Source organism: Lissotriton vulgaris, chromosome 12 (assembly GCF_964263255.1).
Source record: "Lissotriton vulgaris chromosome 12, aLisVul1.2, whole genome shotgun sequence".
NCBI lineage: Eukaryota > Metazoa > Chordata > Amphibia > Caudata > Salamandridae > Lissotriton > Lissotriton vulgaris.
The window spans coordinates 447293293-447306858 of record NC_141700.1 but is presented as its reverse complement, the minus strand read 5'-3'; the positions used below and the strand labels follow the sequence as shown (position 1 = coordinate 447306858).

Below are 13566 nucleotides of genomic sequence, written 5' to 3'. Positions count from 1 at the left end.
TATAAAGAAGAATTTATAGCAGAAAACACATTTTCATCATCAACAATAAATTATTTATGCATTTTTTACTATTAACGTTGGTGATGTGGCTTAGTGGTTAAAGCGCATGTCTCGTAAACAGGAAATCCTGAGTTAAAATCTCAGCAGCACCTAACTGTTTTCTCCATGCTTTCCGAATAATTTTCATCAAACAAGTGTTGAATACAATTTAAGAATAAACATCTGGTTCTATGAACTTTAAAATAAGTTATCTTAAAAATGTAATAAAATGCTTGGTGTTGTGAAGATTTTTGTAGGAATGCATTGTCTGAAATAGGGAAAAGAAAATGACAAAGAACAAGATAGAGGTGAATGATCACTCTATTGTTGAATTCAACTAATCCATTCTTTAGCAAGGTATATTTTAAAATGATATGAATAGGGTAAACTTCAAATTAGAGAGGTGTTTTTGAATAAGTGAAGAGTCTTTATTCATCTTGAGTGTTTGAGTAGAGAAGTGTGTGAACTTAGTAAAGAATATGAAAGTGAAAAAGCAACATTCTCTTGAACACCATAAAGAAAAGTGTTTCAAATTTAAGAATCAAGTGGGTGCTGTGGCTTAGCTTGTTAAAGCGCCTGTCTAGTAAACCGGAGATCCTGAGTTCAACTCTCAGCAGCGCCTTGCTTTTCTCATTGTTATATAACAAATCATTTTCATTAGGTCTTATTCCGATACAATTAAAATATAAAAGTCTGATTCATCTTACTGTTGAAAAGATCATCTTAAACCTTATAAAAACCCAAGTATTTTCAAGATTATAGAATGAATACTGTCATTGCAAAATGAAAAAAAACTACATATCTATGAGAAAGACGTAGATGAAATTTCTACCTAGATTTGAGCAATATTAATACTTTCATGAAAAAAAATTGTAAAGAATTCAAGAAATGAAATTGGGTTTTATAAGAGTACCTGTTTATTAAAACATATTAATCCATGCATAGTGATTGAGTATCTTTTCGTGTTTAAGATTACAATACATATAAAGAAGAATTTATAGCAGAAAACACATTTTCATCATCAACAATAAATCATTTATGCATTTTTTACTATTAACGTTGGTGCTGTGGCTTAGTGGTTAAAACGCCTGTCTCGTAAACAGGAAATCCTGAGTTCAAATCTCAGCAGCACCTAACTGTTTTCTCCATGCTTTCCGAATAATTTTCATCAAACAAGTGTTGAATACAATTTAAGAATAAACATCTGGTTCTATGAACTTTAGAATACGTTATCTTAAAAATTAAATAAAATGATTGGTATTGTGAAGATTTTGTAGGAATGCATTGACTGAAATAGGGAAAAGAAAATGACAAAGAACAAGATAGAGGTGAATGATCACTCTATTTTTGAATTCAACTAATCCATTCTTCAGCAAGGTATATTTTAAAATGATATGAATAGGGTAACATTCAAATTAGAGAGGTGTTTTTGAATACGTGAAGAGTCTTCATTCATCTTAAGTGTTTGAATGGAGAAGTGTGTGGACTTAGAAAAGAATATGAAAGTGAAAAAGCAATATTCTTTTGAACACCATAAAGAAAAGTGTTTCAAAATTAAGAATCAAGTGGATGTTGTGGCTTAGCTGGTTAAAGCGCCTGTCTAGTAAACAGGAGATCCTGAGTTCAACTCTCAGCAGTGCCTTGCTTTTCTCATTTTTATATAACAAATCATTTTCATTAGGTCTTATTCCGATACAATTAAAATATAAAAGTCTGATTCATCTTACTGTTGAACAGATCATCTTAAACCTTATAAAAAGCCAAGAATTTTCAAGATTATAGAATGAATACAGTTATTGCAAAATGAAAAAAATACATATCTATGAGAAAGAAGTAGATGAAATTTCTACCTAGATTTGAGCAATATTAATACCTTCATGAAAAATTGTAAAGAATTCAAGAAATGAAATTGGGTTTTATAAGAGTACCTGTTTATTAAAACATATTAATCCTTGCGTAGTGATTGAGTATCTTTTCGTGTTTAAGATTACAATACATATAAAGAAGAATTTATAGCAGAAAACACATTTTCATCATCAACAATAAATCATTTATGCATTTTTTATTATTAACGTTGGTGCTGTGGCTTAGTGGTTAAAACGCCTGTCTCGTAAACAGGAAATCCTGAGTTCAAATCTCAGCAGCACCTAACTGTTTTCTCCATGCTTTCCGAATAATTTTCATCAAACACATGTTGAATACAATTTAAGAATAAACATCTGGTTCTATGAACTTTAGAATAAGTTATCTTAAAAATTAAATAAAATGCTTGGTATTGTTAAGATTTTTGTAGGAATGCATTGACTGAAATAGGGAAAAGAAAATGACAATGAACAAGATAGAGGTGAGTGATCACTCTATTGTTGAATTCAACTAATCCATTCTACAGCAAGGTATATTTAAAATGATATGAATAGGGTAAACTTCAAATTAGAGAGGTTTTTTGAATAAGTGAAGAGTCTTCATTCATCTTAAGTGTTTGAGTAGAGAAGTGTGTAAACTTAGAAAAGAATATGAAAGTGAAAAAGCAATATTCTCTTGAACACCATAAAGAAAAGTGTTTCAAAGTTAAGAATCAAGTGGATGCTGTGGCTTAGCTGGTTAAAGCGCCTGTCTAGTAAACAGGAGATCCTGAGTTCAACTCTCACCAGCGCCTTGCTTTTCTCATTGTTATATAACAAATCATTTTCATTAGGTCTTATTCCGATACAATTAGAATATAAAAGTCTGATTCATCTTACTGTTGAAAAGATCATCTTAAACCTTATGAAAACCCAAGTATTTTCAAGATTATAGAATGAATACTGTTATTGCAAAATGAAAAAAATACATATCTATGAGAAAGAAGTAGATGAAATTTTTACCTAGATTTGAGCAATATTAATACTTTCATGAAAAAAATCTGTAAATAATTCAAGAAATGAAATTGGGTTTTATAAGAGTACCTGTTTATTAAAACATACTAATCCTTGCGTAGTGATTGAGTATCTTTTCATGTTTAAGATTACAATATATATAAAGAAGAATTTACAGCAGAAAACACATTTTTATCATCAACAGTAAATTATTTATGCATTTTTTACTATTACCGTTGGTGCTGTGGCTTAGTGGTTAAAGCGCCTGTCACGTACACAGGAAATCCTGAGTTCAAATCTCAGGAGCACCTAACTGTTTTCTCCATGCTTTCCGAATAATTTTCATCAAACAAGTGTTGAATACAATTTAAGAATAAACATCTGGTTCTATGAACTTTAGAATAAGTTATCTTAAAAATTAAATAAAATGCTTGGTATTGTGAAGATTTTTGTAGGAATGCATTGACTGAAATAGGGAAAAGAAAATGACAAAGAACAAGATAGAGGTGAATGATCACTCTATTGTTGAATTCAACTAATCCATTCTTTAGCAAGGTATATTTTAAAATGATATGAATAGGGTAAACTTCAAATTAGAGAGGTTTTTTGAATAAGTGAAGAGTCTTCATTCATCTTAAGTGTTTGAGTAGAGAAGAACTTAGAAAAGAATATGAAAGTGAAAAAGCAATATTCTTTTGAACACCATAAAGAAAAGTGTTTCAAAATTTAGCATCAAGTGGGTGCTGTGGCTTAGCTGGTTGAAGTGCCTGTCTAGTAAACAGGAGATCCTGAGTTCAACTCTCAGCAGTGCCTTGCTTTTCTCATTGTTATATAACAAATCATTTTCATTAGGTCTTATCCCGATACAATTAAAATATAAAAGTCTGATTCATCTTACTGTTGAACAGATCATCTTAAACCTTATAAAAACCCAAGTATTTTCAAGATTATAGAATGAATACTGTTATTGCAAAATGAAAAAAATACATATCTATGAGAAAGAAGTAGATGAAATTTCTACCTAGATTTGAGCAATATTAATACCTTCATGAAAAAAAAGGTTTGTAAAGAATTCAAGAAATGAAATTGGGTTTTATAAGAGTACCTGTTTATTAAAACATATTAATCCTTGCGTAGTGATTGAGTATCTTTTCGTGTTTAAGATTACAATACATATAAAGAAGAATTTATAGCAGAAAACACATTTTCATCATCAACAATAAATTATTTATGCATTTTTTACTATTAACGTTGGTGCTGTGTCTTAGTGGTTAAAGCGCCTGTCTCATAAATAGGAAATCCTGAGTTCAAATCTCAGCAACACCTAACTGTTTTCTCCATGCTTTCCGAATAATTTTCATCAAACACATGTTGAATACAATTTAAGAGTAAACATCTGGTTCTATGAACTTTAGAATAAGTTATCTTAAAAATTAAATAAAATGATTGGTATTGTGAAGATTTTTGTAGGAATGCATTGATTGAAAAAGGGAAAAGAAAATGACAAAGAACAAGATACAGGTGAATGATCGCTCTATTGTTGAATTCAACTAATCCATTCTTCAGCAAGGTATAGTTTAAAATGATATGAATAGGGTTAACTTCAAATTAGAGAGGTGTTTTTGAATAAGTGAAGAGTCTTCATTCATCTTAAGTGTTTGAGTAGAGAAGTGTGTGAACTTAGAAAAGAATATGAAAGTGAAAAAGCAATATTCTCTTGAACACCATAAAGAAAAGTGTTTCAAAATTAAGAATCAAGTGGGTGCTGTGGCGTAGCTGGTTAAAGTGCTTGTCTAGTAAACAGGAGATCCTGAGTTCAACTCTCAGCAGTGCCTTGCTTTTCTCATTGTTATATAACAAATCATTTTCATTAGGTCTTATTCCGATACAATTAAAATATAAAAGTCTGATTCATCTTACTGTTGAAAAGATCATCTTAAACCTTATAAAAACCCAAGTATTTTCAAGATTATAGAATGAATACTGTTATTGCAAAATAAAAAAAACTACATATCTATGAGAAAGACGTAGATGAAATTTCTACCTAGATTTGAGCAATATTAATACCGTTATGAAAAAAATTGTAAAGAATTCAAGAAATGAAATTGGGTTTATAAGAGTACCTGTTTATTAAAACATATTAATCCTTGCGTAGTGATTGAGTATCTTTTCGTGTTTAAGATTACAATACATATATAGAAGAATTTATAGCAGAAAACACATTTTCATCATCAACAATAAATTATTTATGCATTTTTTACTATTAACGTTGGTGCTGTGGCTTAGTGGTTAAAGCGCCTGTCTCATAAATAGGAAATCCTGAGTTCAAATCTCAGCAACACCTAACTGTTTTCTCCATGCTTTCCGAATAATTTTCATCAAACACATGTTGAATACAATTTAAGAATAAACATCTGGTTCTATGAACTTTAGAATAAGTTATCTTAAAAATTAAATAAAATGCTTGGTATTGTGAAGATTTTTGTAGGAATGCATTGACTGAAATAGGGAAAAGAAAATGACAATGAACAAGATAGAGGTGAGTGATCACTCTATTGTTGAATTCAACTAATCCATTCTACAGCAAGGTATATTTAAAATGATATGAATAGGGTAAACTTCAAATTAGAGAGGTGTTTTTGAATAAGTGAAGAGTCTTCATTCATCTTAAGTGTTTGAGTAGAGAAGTGTGTGAACTTAGAAAAGAATATGAAAGTGAAAAAGCAATATTCTCTTGAACACCATAAAGAAAAGTGTTTCAAAATTAAGAATCAAGTGGGTGCTGTGGCTTAGCTGGTTAAAGTGCCTGTCTAGTAAACAGGAGATCCTGAGTTCAACTCTCAGCAGCGCCTTGCTTTTCTCATTGTTATATAACAAATCATTTTCATTAGGTCTTATTCCGATACAATTAAAATATAAAAGTCTGATTCATCTTACTGTTGAAAAGAACATCTTAAACCTTATAAAAACCCAAGTATTTTCAAGATTATAGAATGAATACTGTTATTGCAAAATGAAAAAAACTACATATCTATGAGAAAGACGTAGATGAAATTTCTACCTAGATTTTAGCAATATCTATACCTTTATGAAAAAAATTGTAAAGAATTCAAGAAATGAAATTGGGTTTTATAAGAGTACCTGTTTATTAAAACATATTAATCCTTGCGTAGTGATTGAGTATCTTTTCGTGTTTAAGATTACAATACATATAAAAAAGAATTTATAGCAGAAAACACTTTTTCATCATCAACAATAGATTATTTATGCATTTTTTACTATTAACGTTGGTGCTGTGGCTTAGTGGTTAAAGCGCATGTCTCGTAAACAGGAAATCCTGAGTTAAAATCTCAGCAGCACCTAACTGTTTTCTCCATGCTTTCCGAATAATTTTCATCAAACAAGTGTTGAATACAATTTAAGAATAAACATCTGGTTCTATGAACTTTAGAATAAGTTATCTTAAGAATTTTATAAAATGCTTGGTGTTGTGAAGATTTTCTTAGGAATGCATTGTCTGAAATAGGGAAAAGAAAATGACAAAGAACAAGATAGAGGTGAATTATCACTCTATTGTTGAATTCAACTAATCCATTCTTTAGCAAGGTATATTTTAAAATGATATGAATAGGGTAAACTTCAAATTAGAGAGGTGTTTTTGAATAAGTGAAGAGTCTTCATTCATCTTAAGTGTTTGAGTAGAGAAGTGTGTGAACTTAGTAAAGAATATGAAAGTGAAAAAGCAATATTCTCTTGAACACCATAAAGAAAAGTGTTTCAAAATTAAGAACCAAGTGGGTGCTGTGGCTTAGCTGTTTAAAGCGCCTGTCTAGTAAACCGGAGATCCTGAGTTCAACTCTCAGCAGCGCCTTGCTTTTCTCATTGTTATATAACAAATCAATTTCATTAGGTCTTATTCCGATACAATTAAAATATAAAAGTCTGATTCATCTTACTGTTGAAAAGATCATTTTAAACCTTATAAAAACCCAAGTATTTTCAAGATTATAGAATGAATAGATTTGAGCAATATTAATACCTTCATGAAAAAAATTGTAAAGAATTCAAGAAATGAAATTGGGTTTTATAAGAGTACCTGTTTATTAAAACATATTAATCCTTGCGTAGTGATTGAGTATCTTTTCGTGTTTAAGATTACAATACATATAAAGAAGAGTTTATAGCAGAAAACACATTTTCATCATCAACAATAAATTATTTATGCATTTTTTACTATTAACGTTGGTGCTGTGGCTTAGTGGTTAAAGCGCCTGTCTCGTAAATAGGAAATCCTGAGTTCAAATCTCAGCAACACCTAACTGTTTTCTCCAAGCTTTCCGAATAATTTTCATCAAACACATGTTGAATACAATTTAAGAATAAACATCTGGTTCTATGAACGTTAGAATAAGTTATCTTTAAAATTAAATAAAATGATTGGTATTGTGAAGATTTTTTGCGGAATGCATTGACTGAAAAATGGAAAAGAAAATGACAAAGAACAAGATAGAGGTGAATGATCACTCTATTGTTGAATACAACTAATCCATTCTTTAGCAAGGTATATTTTAAAATGATATGAATAGGGTAAACTTCAAATTAGAGAGGTGTTTTTGAATAAGTGAAGAGTCTTCATTCATCTTAAGTGTTTGAGTAGAGAAGTGTGTGAACTTAGTAAAGAATATGAAAGTGAAAAAGCAATATTCTCTTGAACACCAGAAAGAAAAGTGTTTCAAAATTAAGAATCAAGTGGGTGCTGTGGCTTAGCTGGTTAAAGCGCCTGTCTAGTAAACAGGAGATCCTGAGTTCAACTCTCAGCAGCACCTTGCTTTTCTCATTGTTATATAACAAATCATTTTCATTAGGTCTTATTCCGATACAATTAAAATATAAAAGTCTGATTCATCTTACTGTTGAAAAGATCATCTTAAACCTTATAAAAACCCAAGTATTTTCAAGATTATAGAATGAATACTGTTATTGCAAAATGAAAAAAACTACATATCTATGAGAAAGACGTAGATGAAATTTCTACCTAGATTTGAGCAATATTAATACTTTCATGAAAAAAAATTGTAAAGAATTCAAGAAATGAAATTGGGTTTTATAAGAGTACCTGTTTATTAAAACATATTAATCCTTGCGTAGTGATTGAGTATCTTTTCGTGTTTAAGATTACAATACATATAAAGAAGAATTTATAGCAGAAAACACATTTTCATCGTCAACAATAAATTATTTATGCATTTTTTACTATTAACGTTGGTGCTGTGGCTTAGTGGTTAAAGCGCATGTCTCGTAAACAGGAAATCCTGAGTTAAAATCTCAGCAGCACTTAACTGTTTTCTCCATGCTTTCCGAATAATTTTCATCAAACAAGTGTTGCATACAATTTAAGAATAATCATCTGGTTCTATGAACTTTAGAATAAGTTATCTTAAAAATTTAATAAAATGCTTGGTGTTGTGAAGATTTTTGTAGGAATGCATTGTCTGAAATAGGGAAAAGAAAATGACAAAGAACAAGATAGAGGTGAATGATCACTCTATTGTTGAATTCAACTAATCCATTCTTTAGCAAGGTATATTTTAAAATGATATGAATAGGGTAAACTTCAAATTAGAGAGGTGTTTTTGAATAAGTGAAGAGTCTTCATTCATCTTAAGTGTTTGAGTAGAGAAGTGTGTGAACTTAGTAAAGAATATGAAAGTGAAAAAGCAATATTCTCTTGAACTCCATAAAGAAAAGTGTTTCAAATTTAAGAATCAAGTGGGTGCTGTGGCTTAGCTGGTTAAAGCGCCTGTCTAGTAAACAGGAGATCCTGAGTTCAACTCTCAGCAGCGCCTTGCTTTTCTCATTGTTATATAACAAATCATTTTCATTAGGTCTTATTCCGATACAATTAAAATATAAAAGTCTGATTCATCTTACTGTTGAAAAGATCATCTTAAACCTTATAAAAACCCAAGTATTTTCAAGATTATAGAATGAATACTGTTATTGCAAAATGAAAAAAACTACATATCTATGAGAAAGACGCAGAAGAAATTTCTACCTAGATTTGAGCAATATTAATACCTTTACGAAAAAAATTGTAAAGAATTCAAGAAATGAAATTGGGTTTTATAAGAGTACCTGTTTATTAAAAAATATTAATCCTTGCATAGTGATTGAGTATCTTTTCGTGTTTAAGATTACAATACATATAAAGAAGAATTTATAGCAGAAAACACATTTTCATCATCAACAATAAATTATTTATGCATTTTTTACTATTAACGTTGGTGCTGTGGCTTAGTGGTTAAAGCGCCTGTCTCATAAATAGGAAATCCTGAGTTAAAATCTCAGCAGCACCTAACTGTTTTCTCCATGCTTTCCGAATAATTTTCATCAAACAAGTGTTGAATACAATTTAAGAATAATCATCTGGTTCTATGAACTTTAGAATAAGTTATCTTAAAAATTTTATAAAATGCTTGGTGTTGTGAAGATTTTTGTAGGATTGCATTGTCTGAAATAGGGAAAAGAAAATGACAAAGAACAAGATAGAGGTGAATGATCACTCTATTGTTGAATTCAACTAATCCATTCTTTAGCAAGGTATATTTTAAAATGATATGAATAGGGTAAACTTCAAATTAGAGAGGTGTTTTTGAATAAGTGAAGAGTCTTCATTCATCTTAAGTGTTTGAGTAGAGAAGTGTGTGAACTTAGTAAAGAATATGAAAGTGAAAAAGCAATATTCTCTTGAACACCATAAAGAAAAGTGTTTCAAAATTAAGAACCAAGTGGGTGCTGTGGCTTAGCTGGTTAAAGCGCCTGTCTAGTAAACCGGAGATCCTGAGTTCAACTCTCAGCAGCGCCTTGCTTTTCTCATTGTTATATAACAAATCAATTTCATTAGGTCTTATTCCGATACAATTAAAATATAAAAGTCTGATTCATCTTACTGTTGAAAAGATCATCTTAAACCTTATAAAAACCCAAGTATTTTCAAGATTATAGAATGAATACTGTTATTGCAAAATGAAAAAACTACATATCTATGAGAAAGACGTACATGAAATTTCTACCTAGATTTGAGCAATATTAATACCTTCATGAAAAAAATTGTAAAGAATTCAAGAAATGAAATTGGGTTTTATAAGAGTACCTGTTTATTAAAACATATTAATCCTTGCGTAGTGATTGAGTATCTTTTCGTGTTTAAGATTACAATACATATAAAGAAGAGTTTATAGCAGAAAACACATTTTCATCATCAACAATAAATTATTTATGCATTTTTTACTATTAACGTTGGTGCTGTGGCTTAGTGGTTAAAGCGCATGTCTCGTAAATAGGAAATCCTGAGTTCAAATCTCAGCAACACCTAACTGTTTTCTCCAAGCTTTCCGAATAATTTTCATCAAACACATGTTGAATACAATTTAAGAATAAACATCTGGTTCTATGAACTTTAGAATAAGTTATCTTTAAAATTAAATAAAATGATTGGTATTGTGAAGATTTTTGCGGAATGCATTGACTGAAAAAGGGAAAAGAAAATGACAAAGAACAAGATAGAGGTGAATGATCACTCTATTGTTGAATACAACTAATCCATTCTTTAGCAAGGTATATTTTAAAATGATATGAATAGGGTAAACTTCAAATTAGAGAGGTGTTTTTGAATAAGTGAAGAGTCTTCATTCATCTTAAGTGTTTGAGTAGAGAAGTGTGTGAACTTAGTAAAGAATATGAAAGTGAAAAAGCAATATTCTCTTGAACACCATAAAGAAAAGTGTTTCAAAATTAAGAATCAAGTGGGTGCTGTGGCTTAGCTGGTTAAAGCGCCTGTCTAGTAAACAGGAGATCCTGAGTTCAACTCTCAGCAGCGCCTTGCTTTTCTCATTGTTATATAACAAATCATTTTCATTAGGTCTTATTCCGATACAATTAAAATATAAAAGTCTGATTCATCTTACTGTTGAAAAGATCATCTTAAACCTTATAAAAACCCAAGTATTTTCAAGATTATAGAATGAATACTGTTATTGCAAAATGAAAAAAACTACATATCTATGAGAAAGACGTAGATGAAATTTCTACCTAGATTTGAGCAATATTAATACTTTCATGAAAAAAAATTATAAAGAATTCAAGAAATGAAATTGGGTTTTATAAGAGTACCTGTTTATTAAAACATATTAATCCTTGCGTAGTGATTGAGTATCTTTTCGTGTTTAAGATCACAATACATATAAAGAAGAATTTATAGCAGAAAACACATTTTCATCGTCAACAATAAATTATTTATGCTTTTTTAATATTAACGTTGGTGCTGTGGCTTAGTGGTTAAAGCGCATGTCTCGTAAACAGGAAATCCTGAGTTAAAATCTCAGCAGCACCTAACTGTTTTCTCCATGCTTTCCGAATAATTTTCATCAAACAAGTGTTGAATACAATTTAAGAATAATCATCTGGTTCTATGAACTTTAGAATAAGTTATCTTAAAAATTTAATAAAATGCTTGGTGTTGTGAAGATTTTTGTAGGAATGCATTGTCTGAAATAGGGAAAAGAAAATGACAAAGAACAAGATAGAGGTGAATGATCACTCTATTGTTGAATTCAACTAATCCATTTTTTAGCAAGGTATATTTTAAAATGATATGAATAGGGTAAACTTCAAATTAGAGAGGTGTTTTTGAATAAGTGAAGAGTCTTCATTCATCTTAAGTGTTTGAGTAGAGAAGTGTGTGAACTTAGTAAAGAATATGAAAGTGAAAAAGCAATATTCTCTTGAACTCCATAAAGAAAAGTGTTTCAAATTTAAGAATCAAGTGGGTGCTGTGGCTTAGCTGGTTAAAGCACCTGTCAAGTAAACAGGAGATCCTGAGTTCAACTCTCAGCAGCGCCATGCTTTTCTCATTGTTATATAACAAATCATTTTCATTAGGTCTTATTCCGATACAATTAAAATATAAAAGTCTGATTCATCTTACAGTTGAAAAGATCATCTTAAACCTTATAAAAACCCAAGTATTTTCAAGATTATAGAATGAATACTGTTATTGCAAAATGAAAAAAACTACATATCTATGAGAAAGACGCAGAAGAAATTTCTACCTAGATTTGAGCAATATTAATACCTTTACGAAAAAAATTGTAAAGAATTCAAGAAATGAAATTGGGTTTTATAAGAGTACCTGTTTATTAAAACATATTAATCCTTGCATAGTGATTGAGTATATTTTCGTGTTTAAGATTACAATACATATAAAGAAGAATTTATAGCAGAAAACACATTTTCATCATCAACAATAAATTATTTATGCATTTTTTACTATTAACGTTGGTGCTGTGGCTTAGTGGTTAAAGCGCCTGTCTCATAAATAGGAAATCCTGAGTTAAAATCTCAGCAGCACCTAACTGTTTTCTCCATGCTTTCCGAATAATTTTCATCAAACAAGTGTTGAATACAATTTAAGAATAATCATCTGGTTCTATGAACTTTAGAATAAGTTATCCTAAAAATTTAATAAAATGCTTGGTGTTGTGAAGATTTTTGTGGGAATGCATTGTCTGAAATAGGGAAAAGAAAATGACAAAGAACAAGATAGTGGTGAATGATCACTCTATTGTTGAATTCAACTAATCCATTTTTTAGCAAGGTATATTTTAAAATGATATGAATAGGGTAAACTTCAAATTAGAGAGGTGTTTTTGAATAAGTGAAGAGTCTTCATTCATCTTAAGTGTTTGAGTAGAGAAGTGTGTGAACTTAGTAAAGAATATGAAAGTGAAAAAGCAATATTCTCTTGAACACCATAAAGAAAAGTGTTTCAAATTTAAGAATCAAGTGGGTGCTGTGGCTTAGCTGGTTAAAGCGCCTGTCTAGTAAACAGGAGATCCTGAGTTCAACTCTCAGCAGCGACTTGCTTTTCTCATTGTTATATAACAAATCATTTTCATTAGGTCTTATTCCGATACAATTAAAATATAAAAGTCTGATTCATCTTACTGTTGAAAAGATCATCTTAAACCTTATAAAAACCCAAGTATTTTCAAGATTATAGAATGAATACTGTTATTGCAAAATGAAAAAACTACATATCTATGAGAAAGACGTACATGAAATTTCTACCTAGATTTGAGCAATATTAATACTTTCATGAAAAAAAATTGTAAAGAATTCAAGAAATGAAATTGGGTTTTATAAGAGTACCTGTTTATTAAAACATATTAATCCTTGCGTAGTGATTGAGTATCTTTTCGTGTTTAAGATCACAATACATATAAAGAAGAATTTATAGCAGAAAACACGTTTTCATCGTCAACAATAAATTATTTATGCTTTTTTAATATTAACGTTGGTGCTGTGGCTTAGTGGTTAAAGCGCATGTCTCGTAAACAGGAAATCCTGAGTTAAAATCTCAGCAGCACCTAACTGTTTTCTCCATGCTTTCCGAATAATTTTCATCAAACAAGTGTTGAATACAATTTAAGAATAATCATCTGGTTCTATGAACTTTAGAATAAGTTATCTTAAAAATTTTATAAAATGCTTGGTGTTGTGAAGATTTTTGTAGGAATGCATTGTCTGAAATAGGGAAAAGAAAATGACAAAGAACAAGATAGAGGTGAATGATCACTCTATTGTTGAATTCAACTAATCCATTTTTTAGCAA

General features: G+C 29.9%; 10 non-coding genes across 10 annotated transcripts; all 10 read left to right on the top strand.

The window, feature by feature from the left end:
* The first annotated feature begins 1100 nt into the window (after positions 1–1100).
* On the top strand, positions 1101–1173 carry TRNAT-CGU (transfer RNA threonine (anticodon CGU)). Its single transcript has one exon. It is a non-coding gene; the product is annotated as a tRNA-Thr (tRNA).
* A 942-nt stretch (positions 1174–2115) lies between these two features.
* Positions 2116–2188, top strand: TRNAT-CGU (transfer RNA threonine (anticodon CGU)). Its single transcript has one exon. It is a non-coding gene; the product is annotated as a tRNA-Thr (tRNA).
* A 2977-nt stretch (positions 2189–5165) lies between these two features.
* On the top strand, positions 5166–5238 carry TRNAM-CAU (transfer RNA methionine (anticodon CAU)). Its single transcript has one exon. It is a non-coding gene; the product is annotated as a tRNA-Met (tRNA).
* A 434-nt stretch (positions 5239–5672) lies between these two features.
* On the top strand, positions 5673–5746 carry TRNAT-AGU (transfer RNA threonine (anticodon AGU)). The gene has a single exon. It is a non-coding gene; the product is annotated as a tRNA-Thr (tRNA).
* Positions 5747–7646: 1900 nt separating this feature from the next.
* Positions 7647–7720, top strand: TRNAT-AGU (transfer RNA threonine (anticodon AGU)). Its single transcript has one exon. It is a non-coding gene; the product is annotated as a tRNA-Thr (tRNA).
* Positions 7721–8666: 946 nt separating this feature from the next.
* Positions 8667–8740, top strand: TRNAT-AGU (transfer RNA threonine (anticodon AGU)). The gene has a single exon. It is a non-coding gene; the product is annotated as a tRNA-Thr (tRNA).
* Positions 8741–9177: 437 nt separating this feature from the next.
* Positions 9178–9250, top strand: TRNAM-CAU (transfer RNA methionine (anticodon CAU)). The gene has a single exon. It is a non-coding gene; the product is annotated as a tRNA-Met (tRNA).
* A 1452-nt stretch (positions 9251–10702) lies between these two features.
* Positions 10703–10776, top strand: TRNAT-AGU (transfer RNA threonine (anticodon AGU)). The gene has a single exon. It is a non-coding gene; the product is annotated as a tRNA-Thr (tRNA).
* Positions 10777–12232: 1456 nt separating this feature from the next.
* TRNAM-CAU (transfer RNA methionine (anticodon CAU)) lies at positions 12233–12305 on the top strand. The gene has a single exon. It is a non-coding gene; the product is annotated as a tRNA-Met (tRNA).
* A 435-nt stretch (positions 12306–12740) lies between these two features.
* Positions 12741–12814, top strand: TRNAT-AGU (transfer RNA threonine (anticodon AGU)). Its single transcript has one exon. It is a non-coding gene; the product is annotated as a tRNA-Thr (tRNA).
* The last annotated feature ends 752 nt before the right edge of the window (positions 12815–13566 follow it).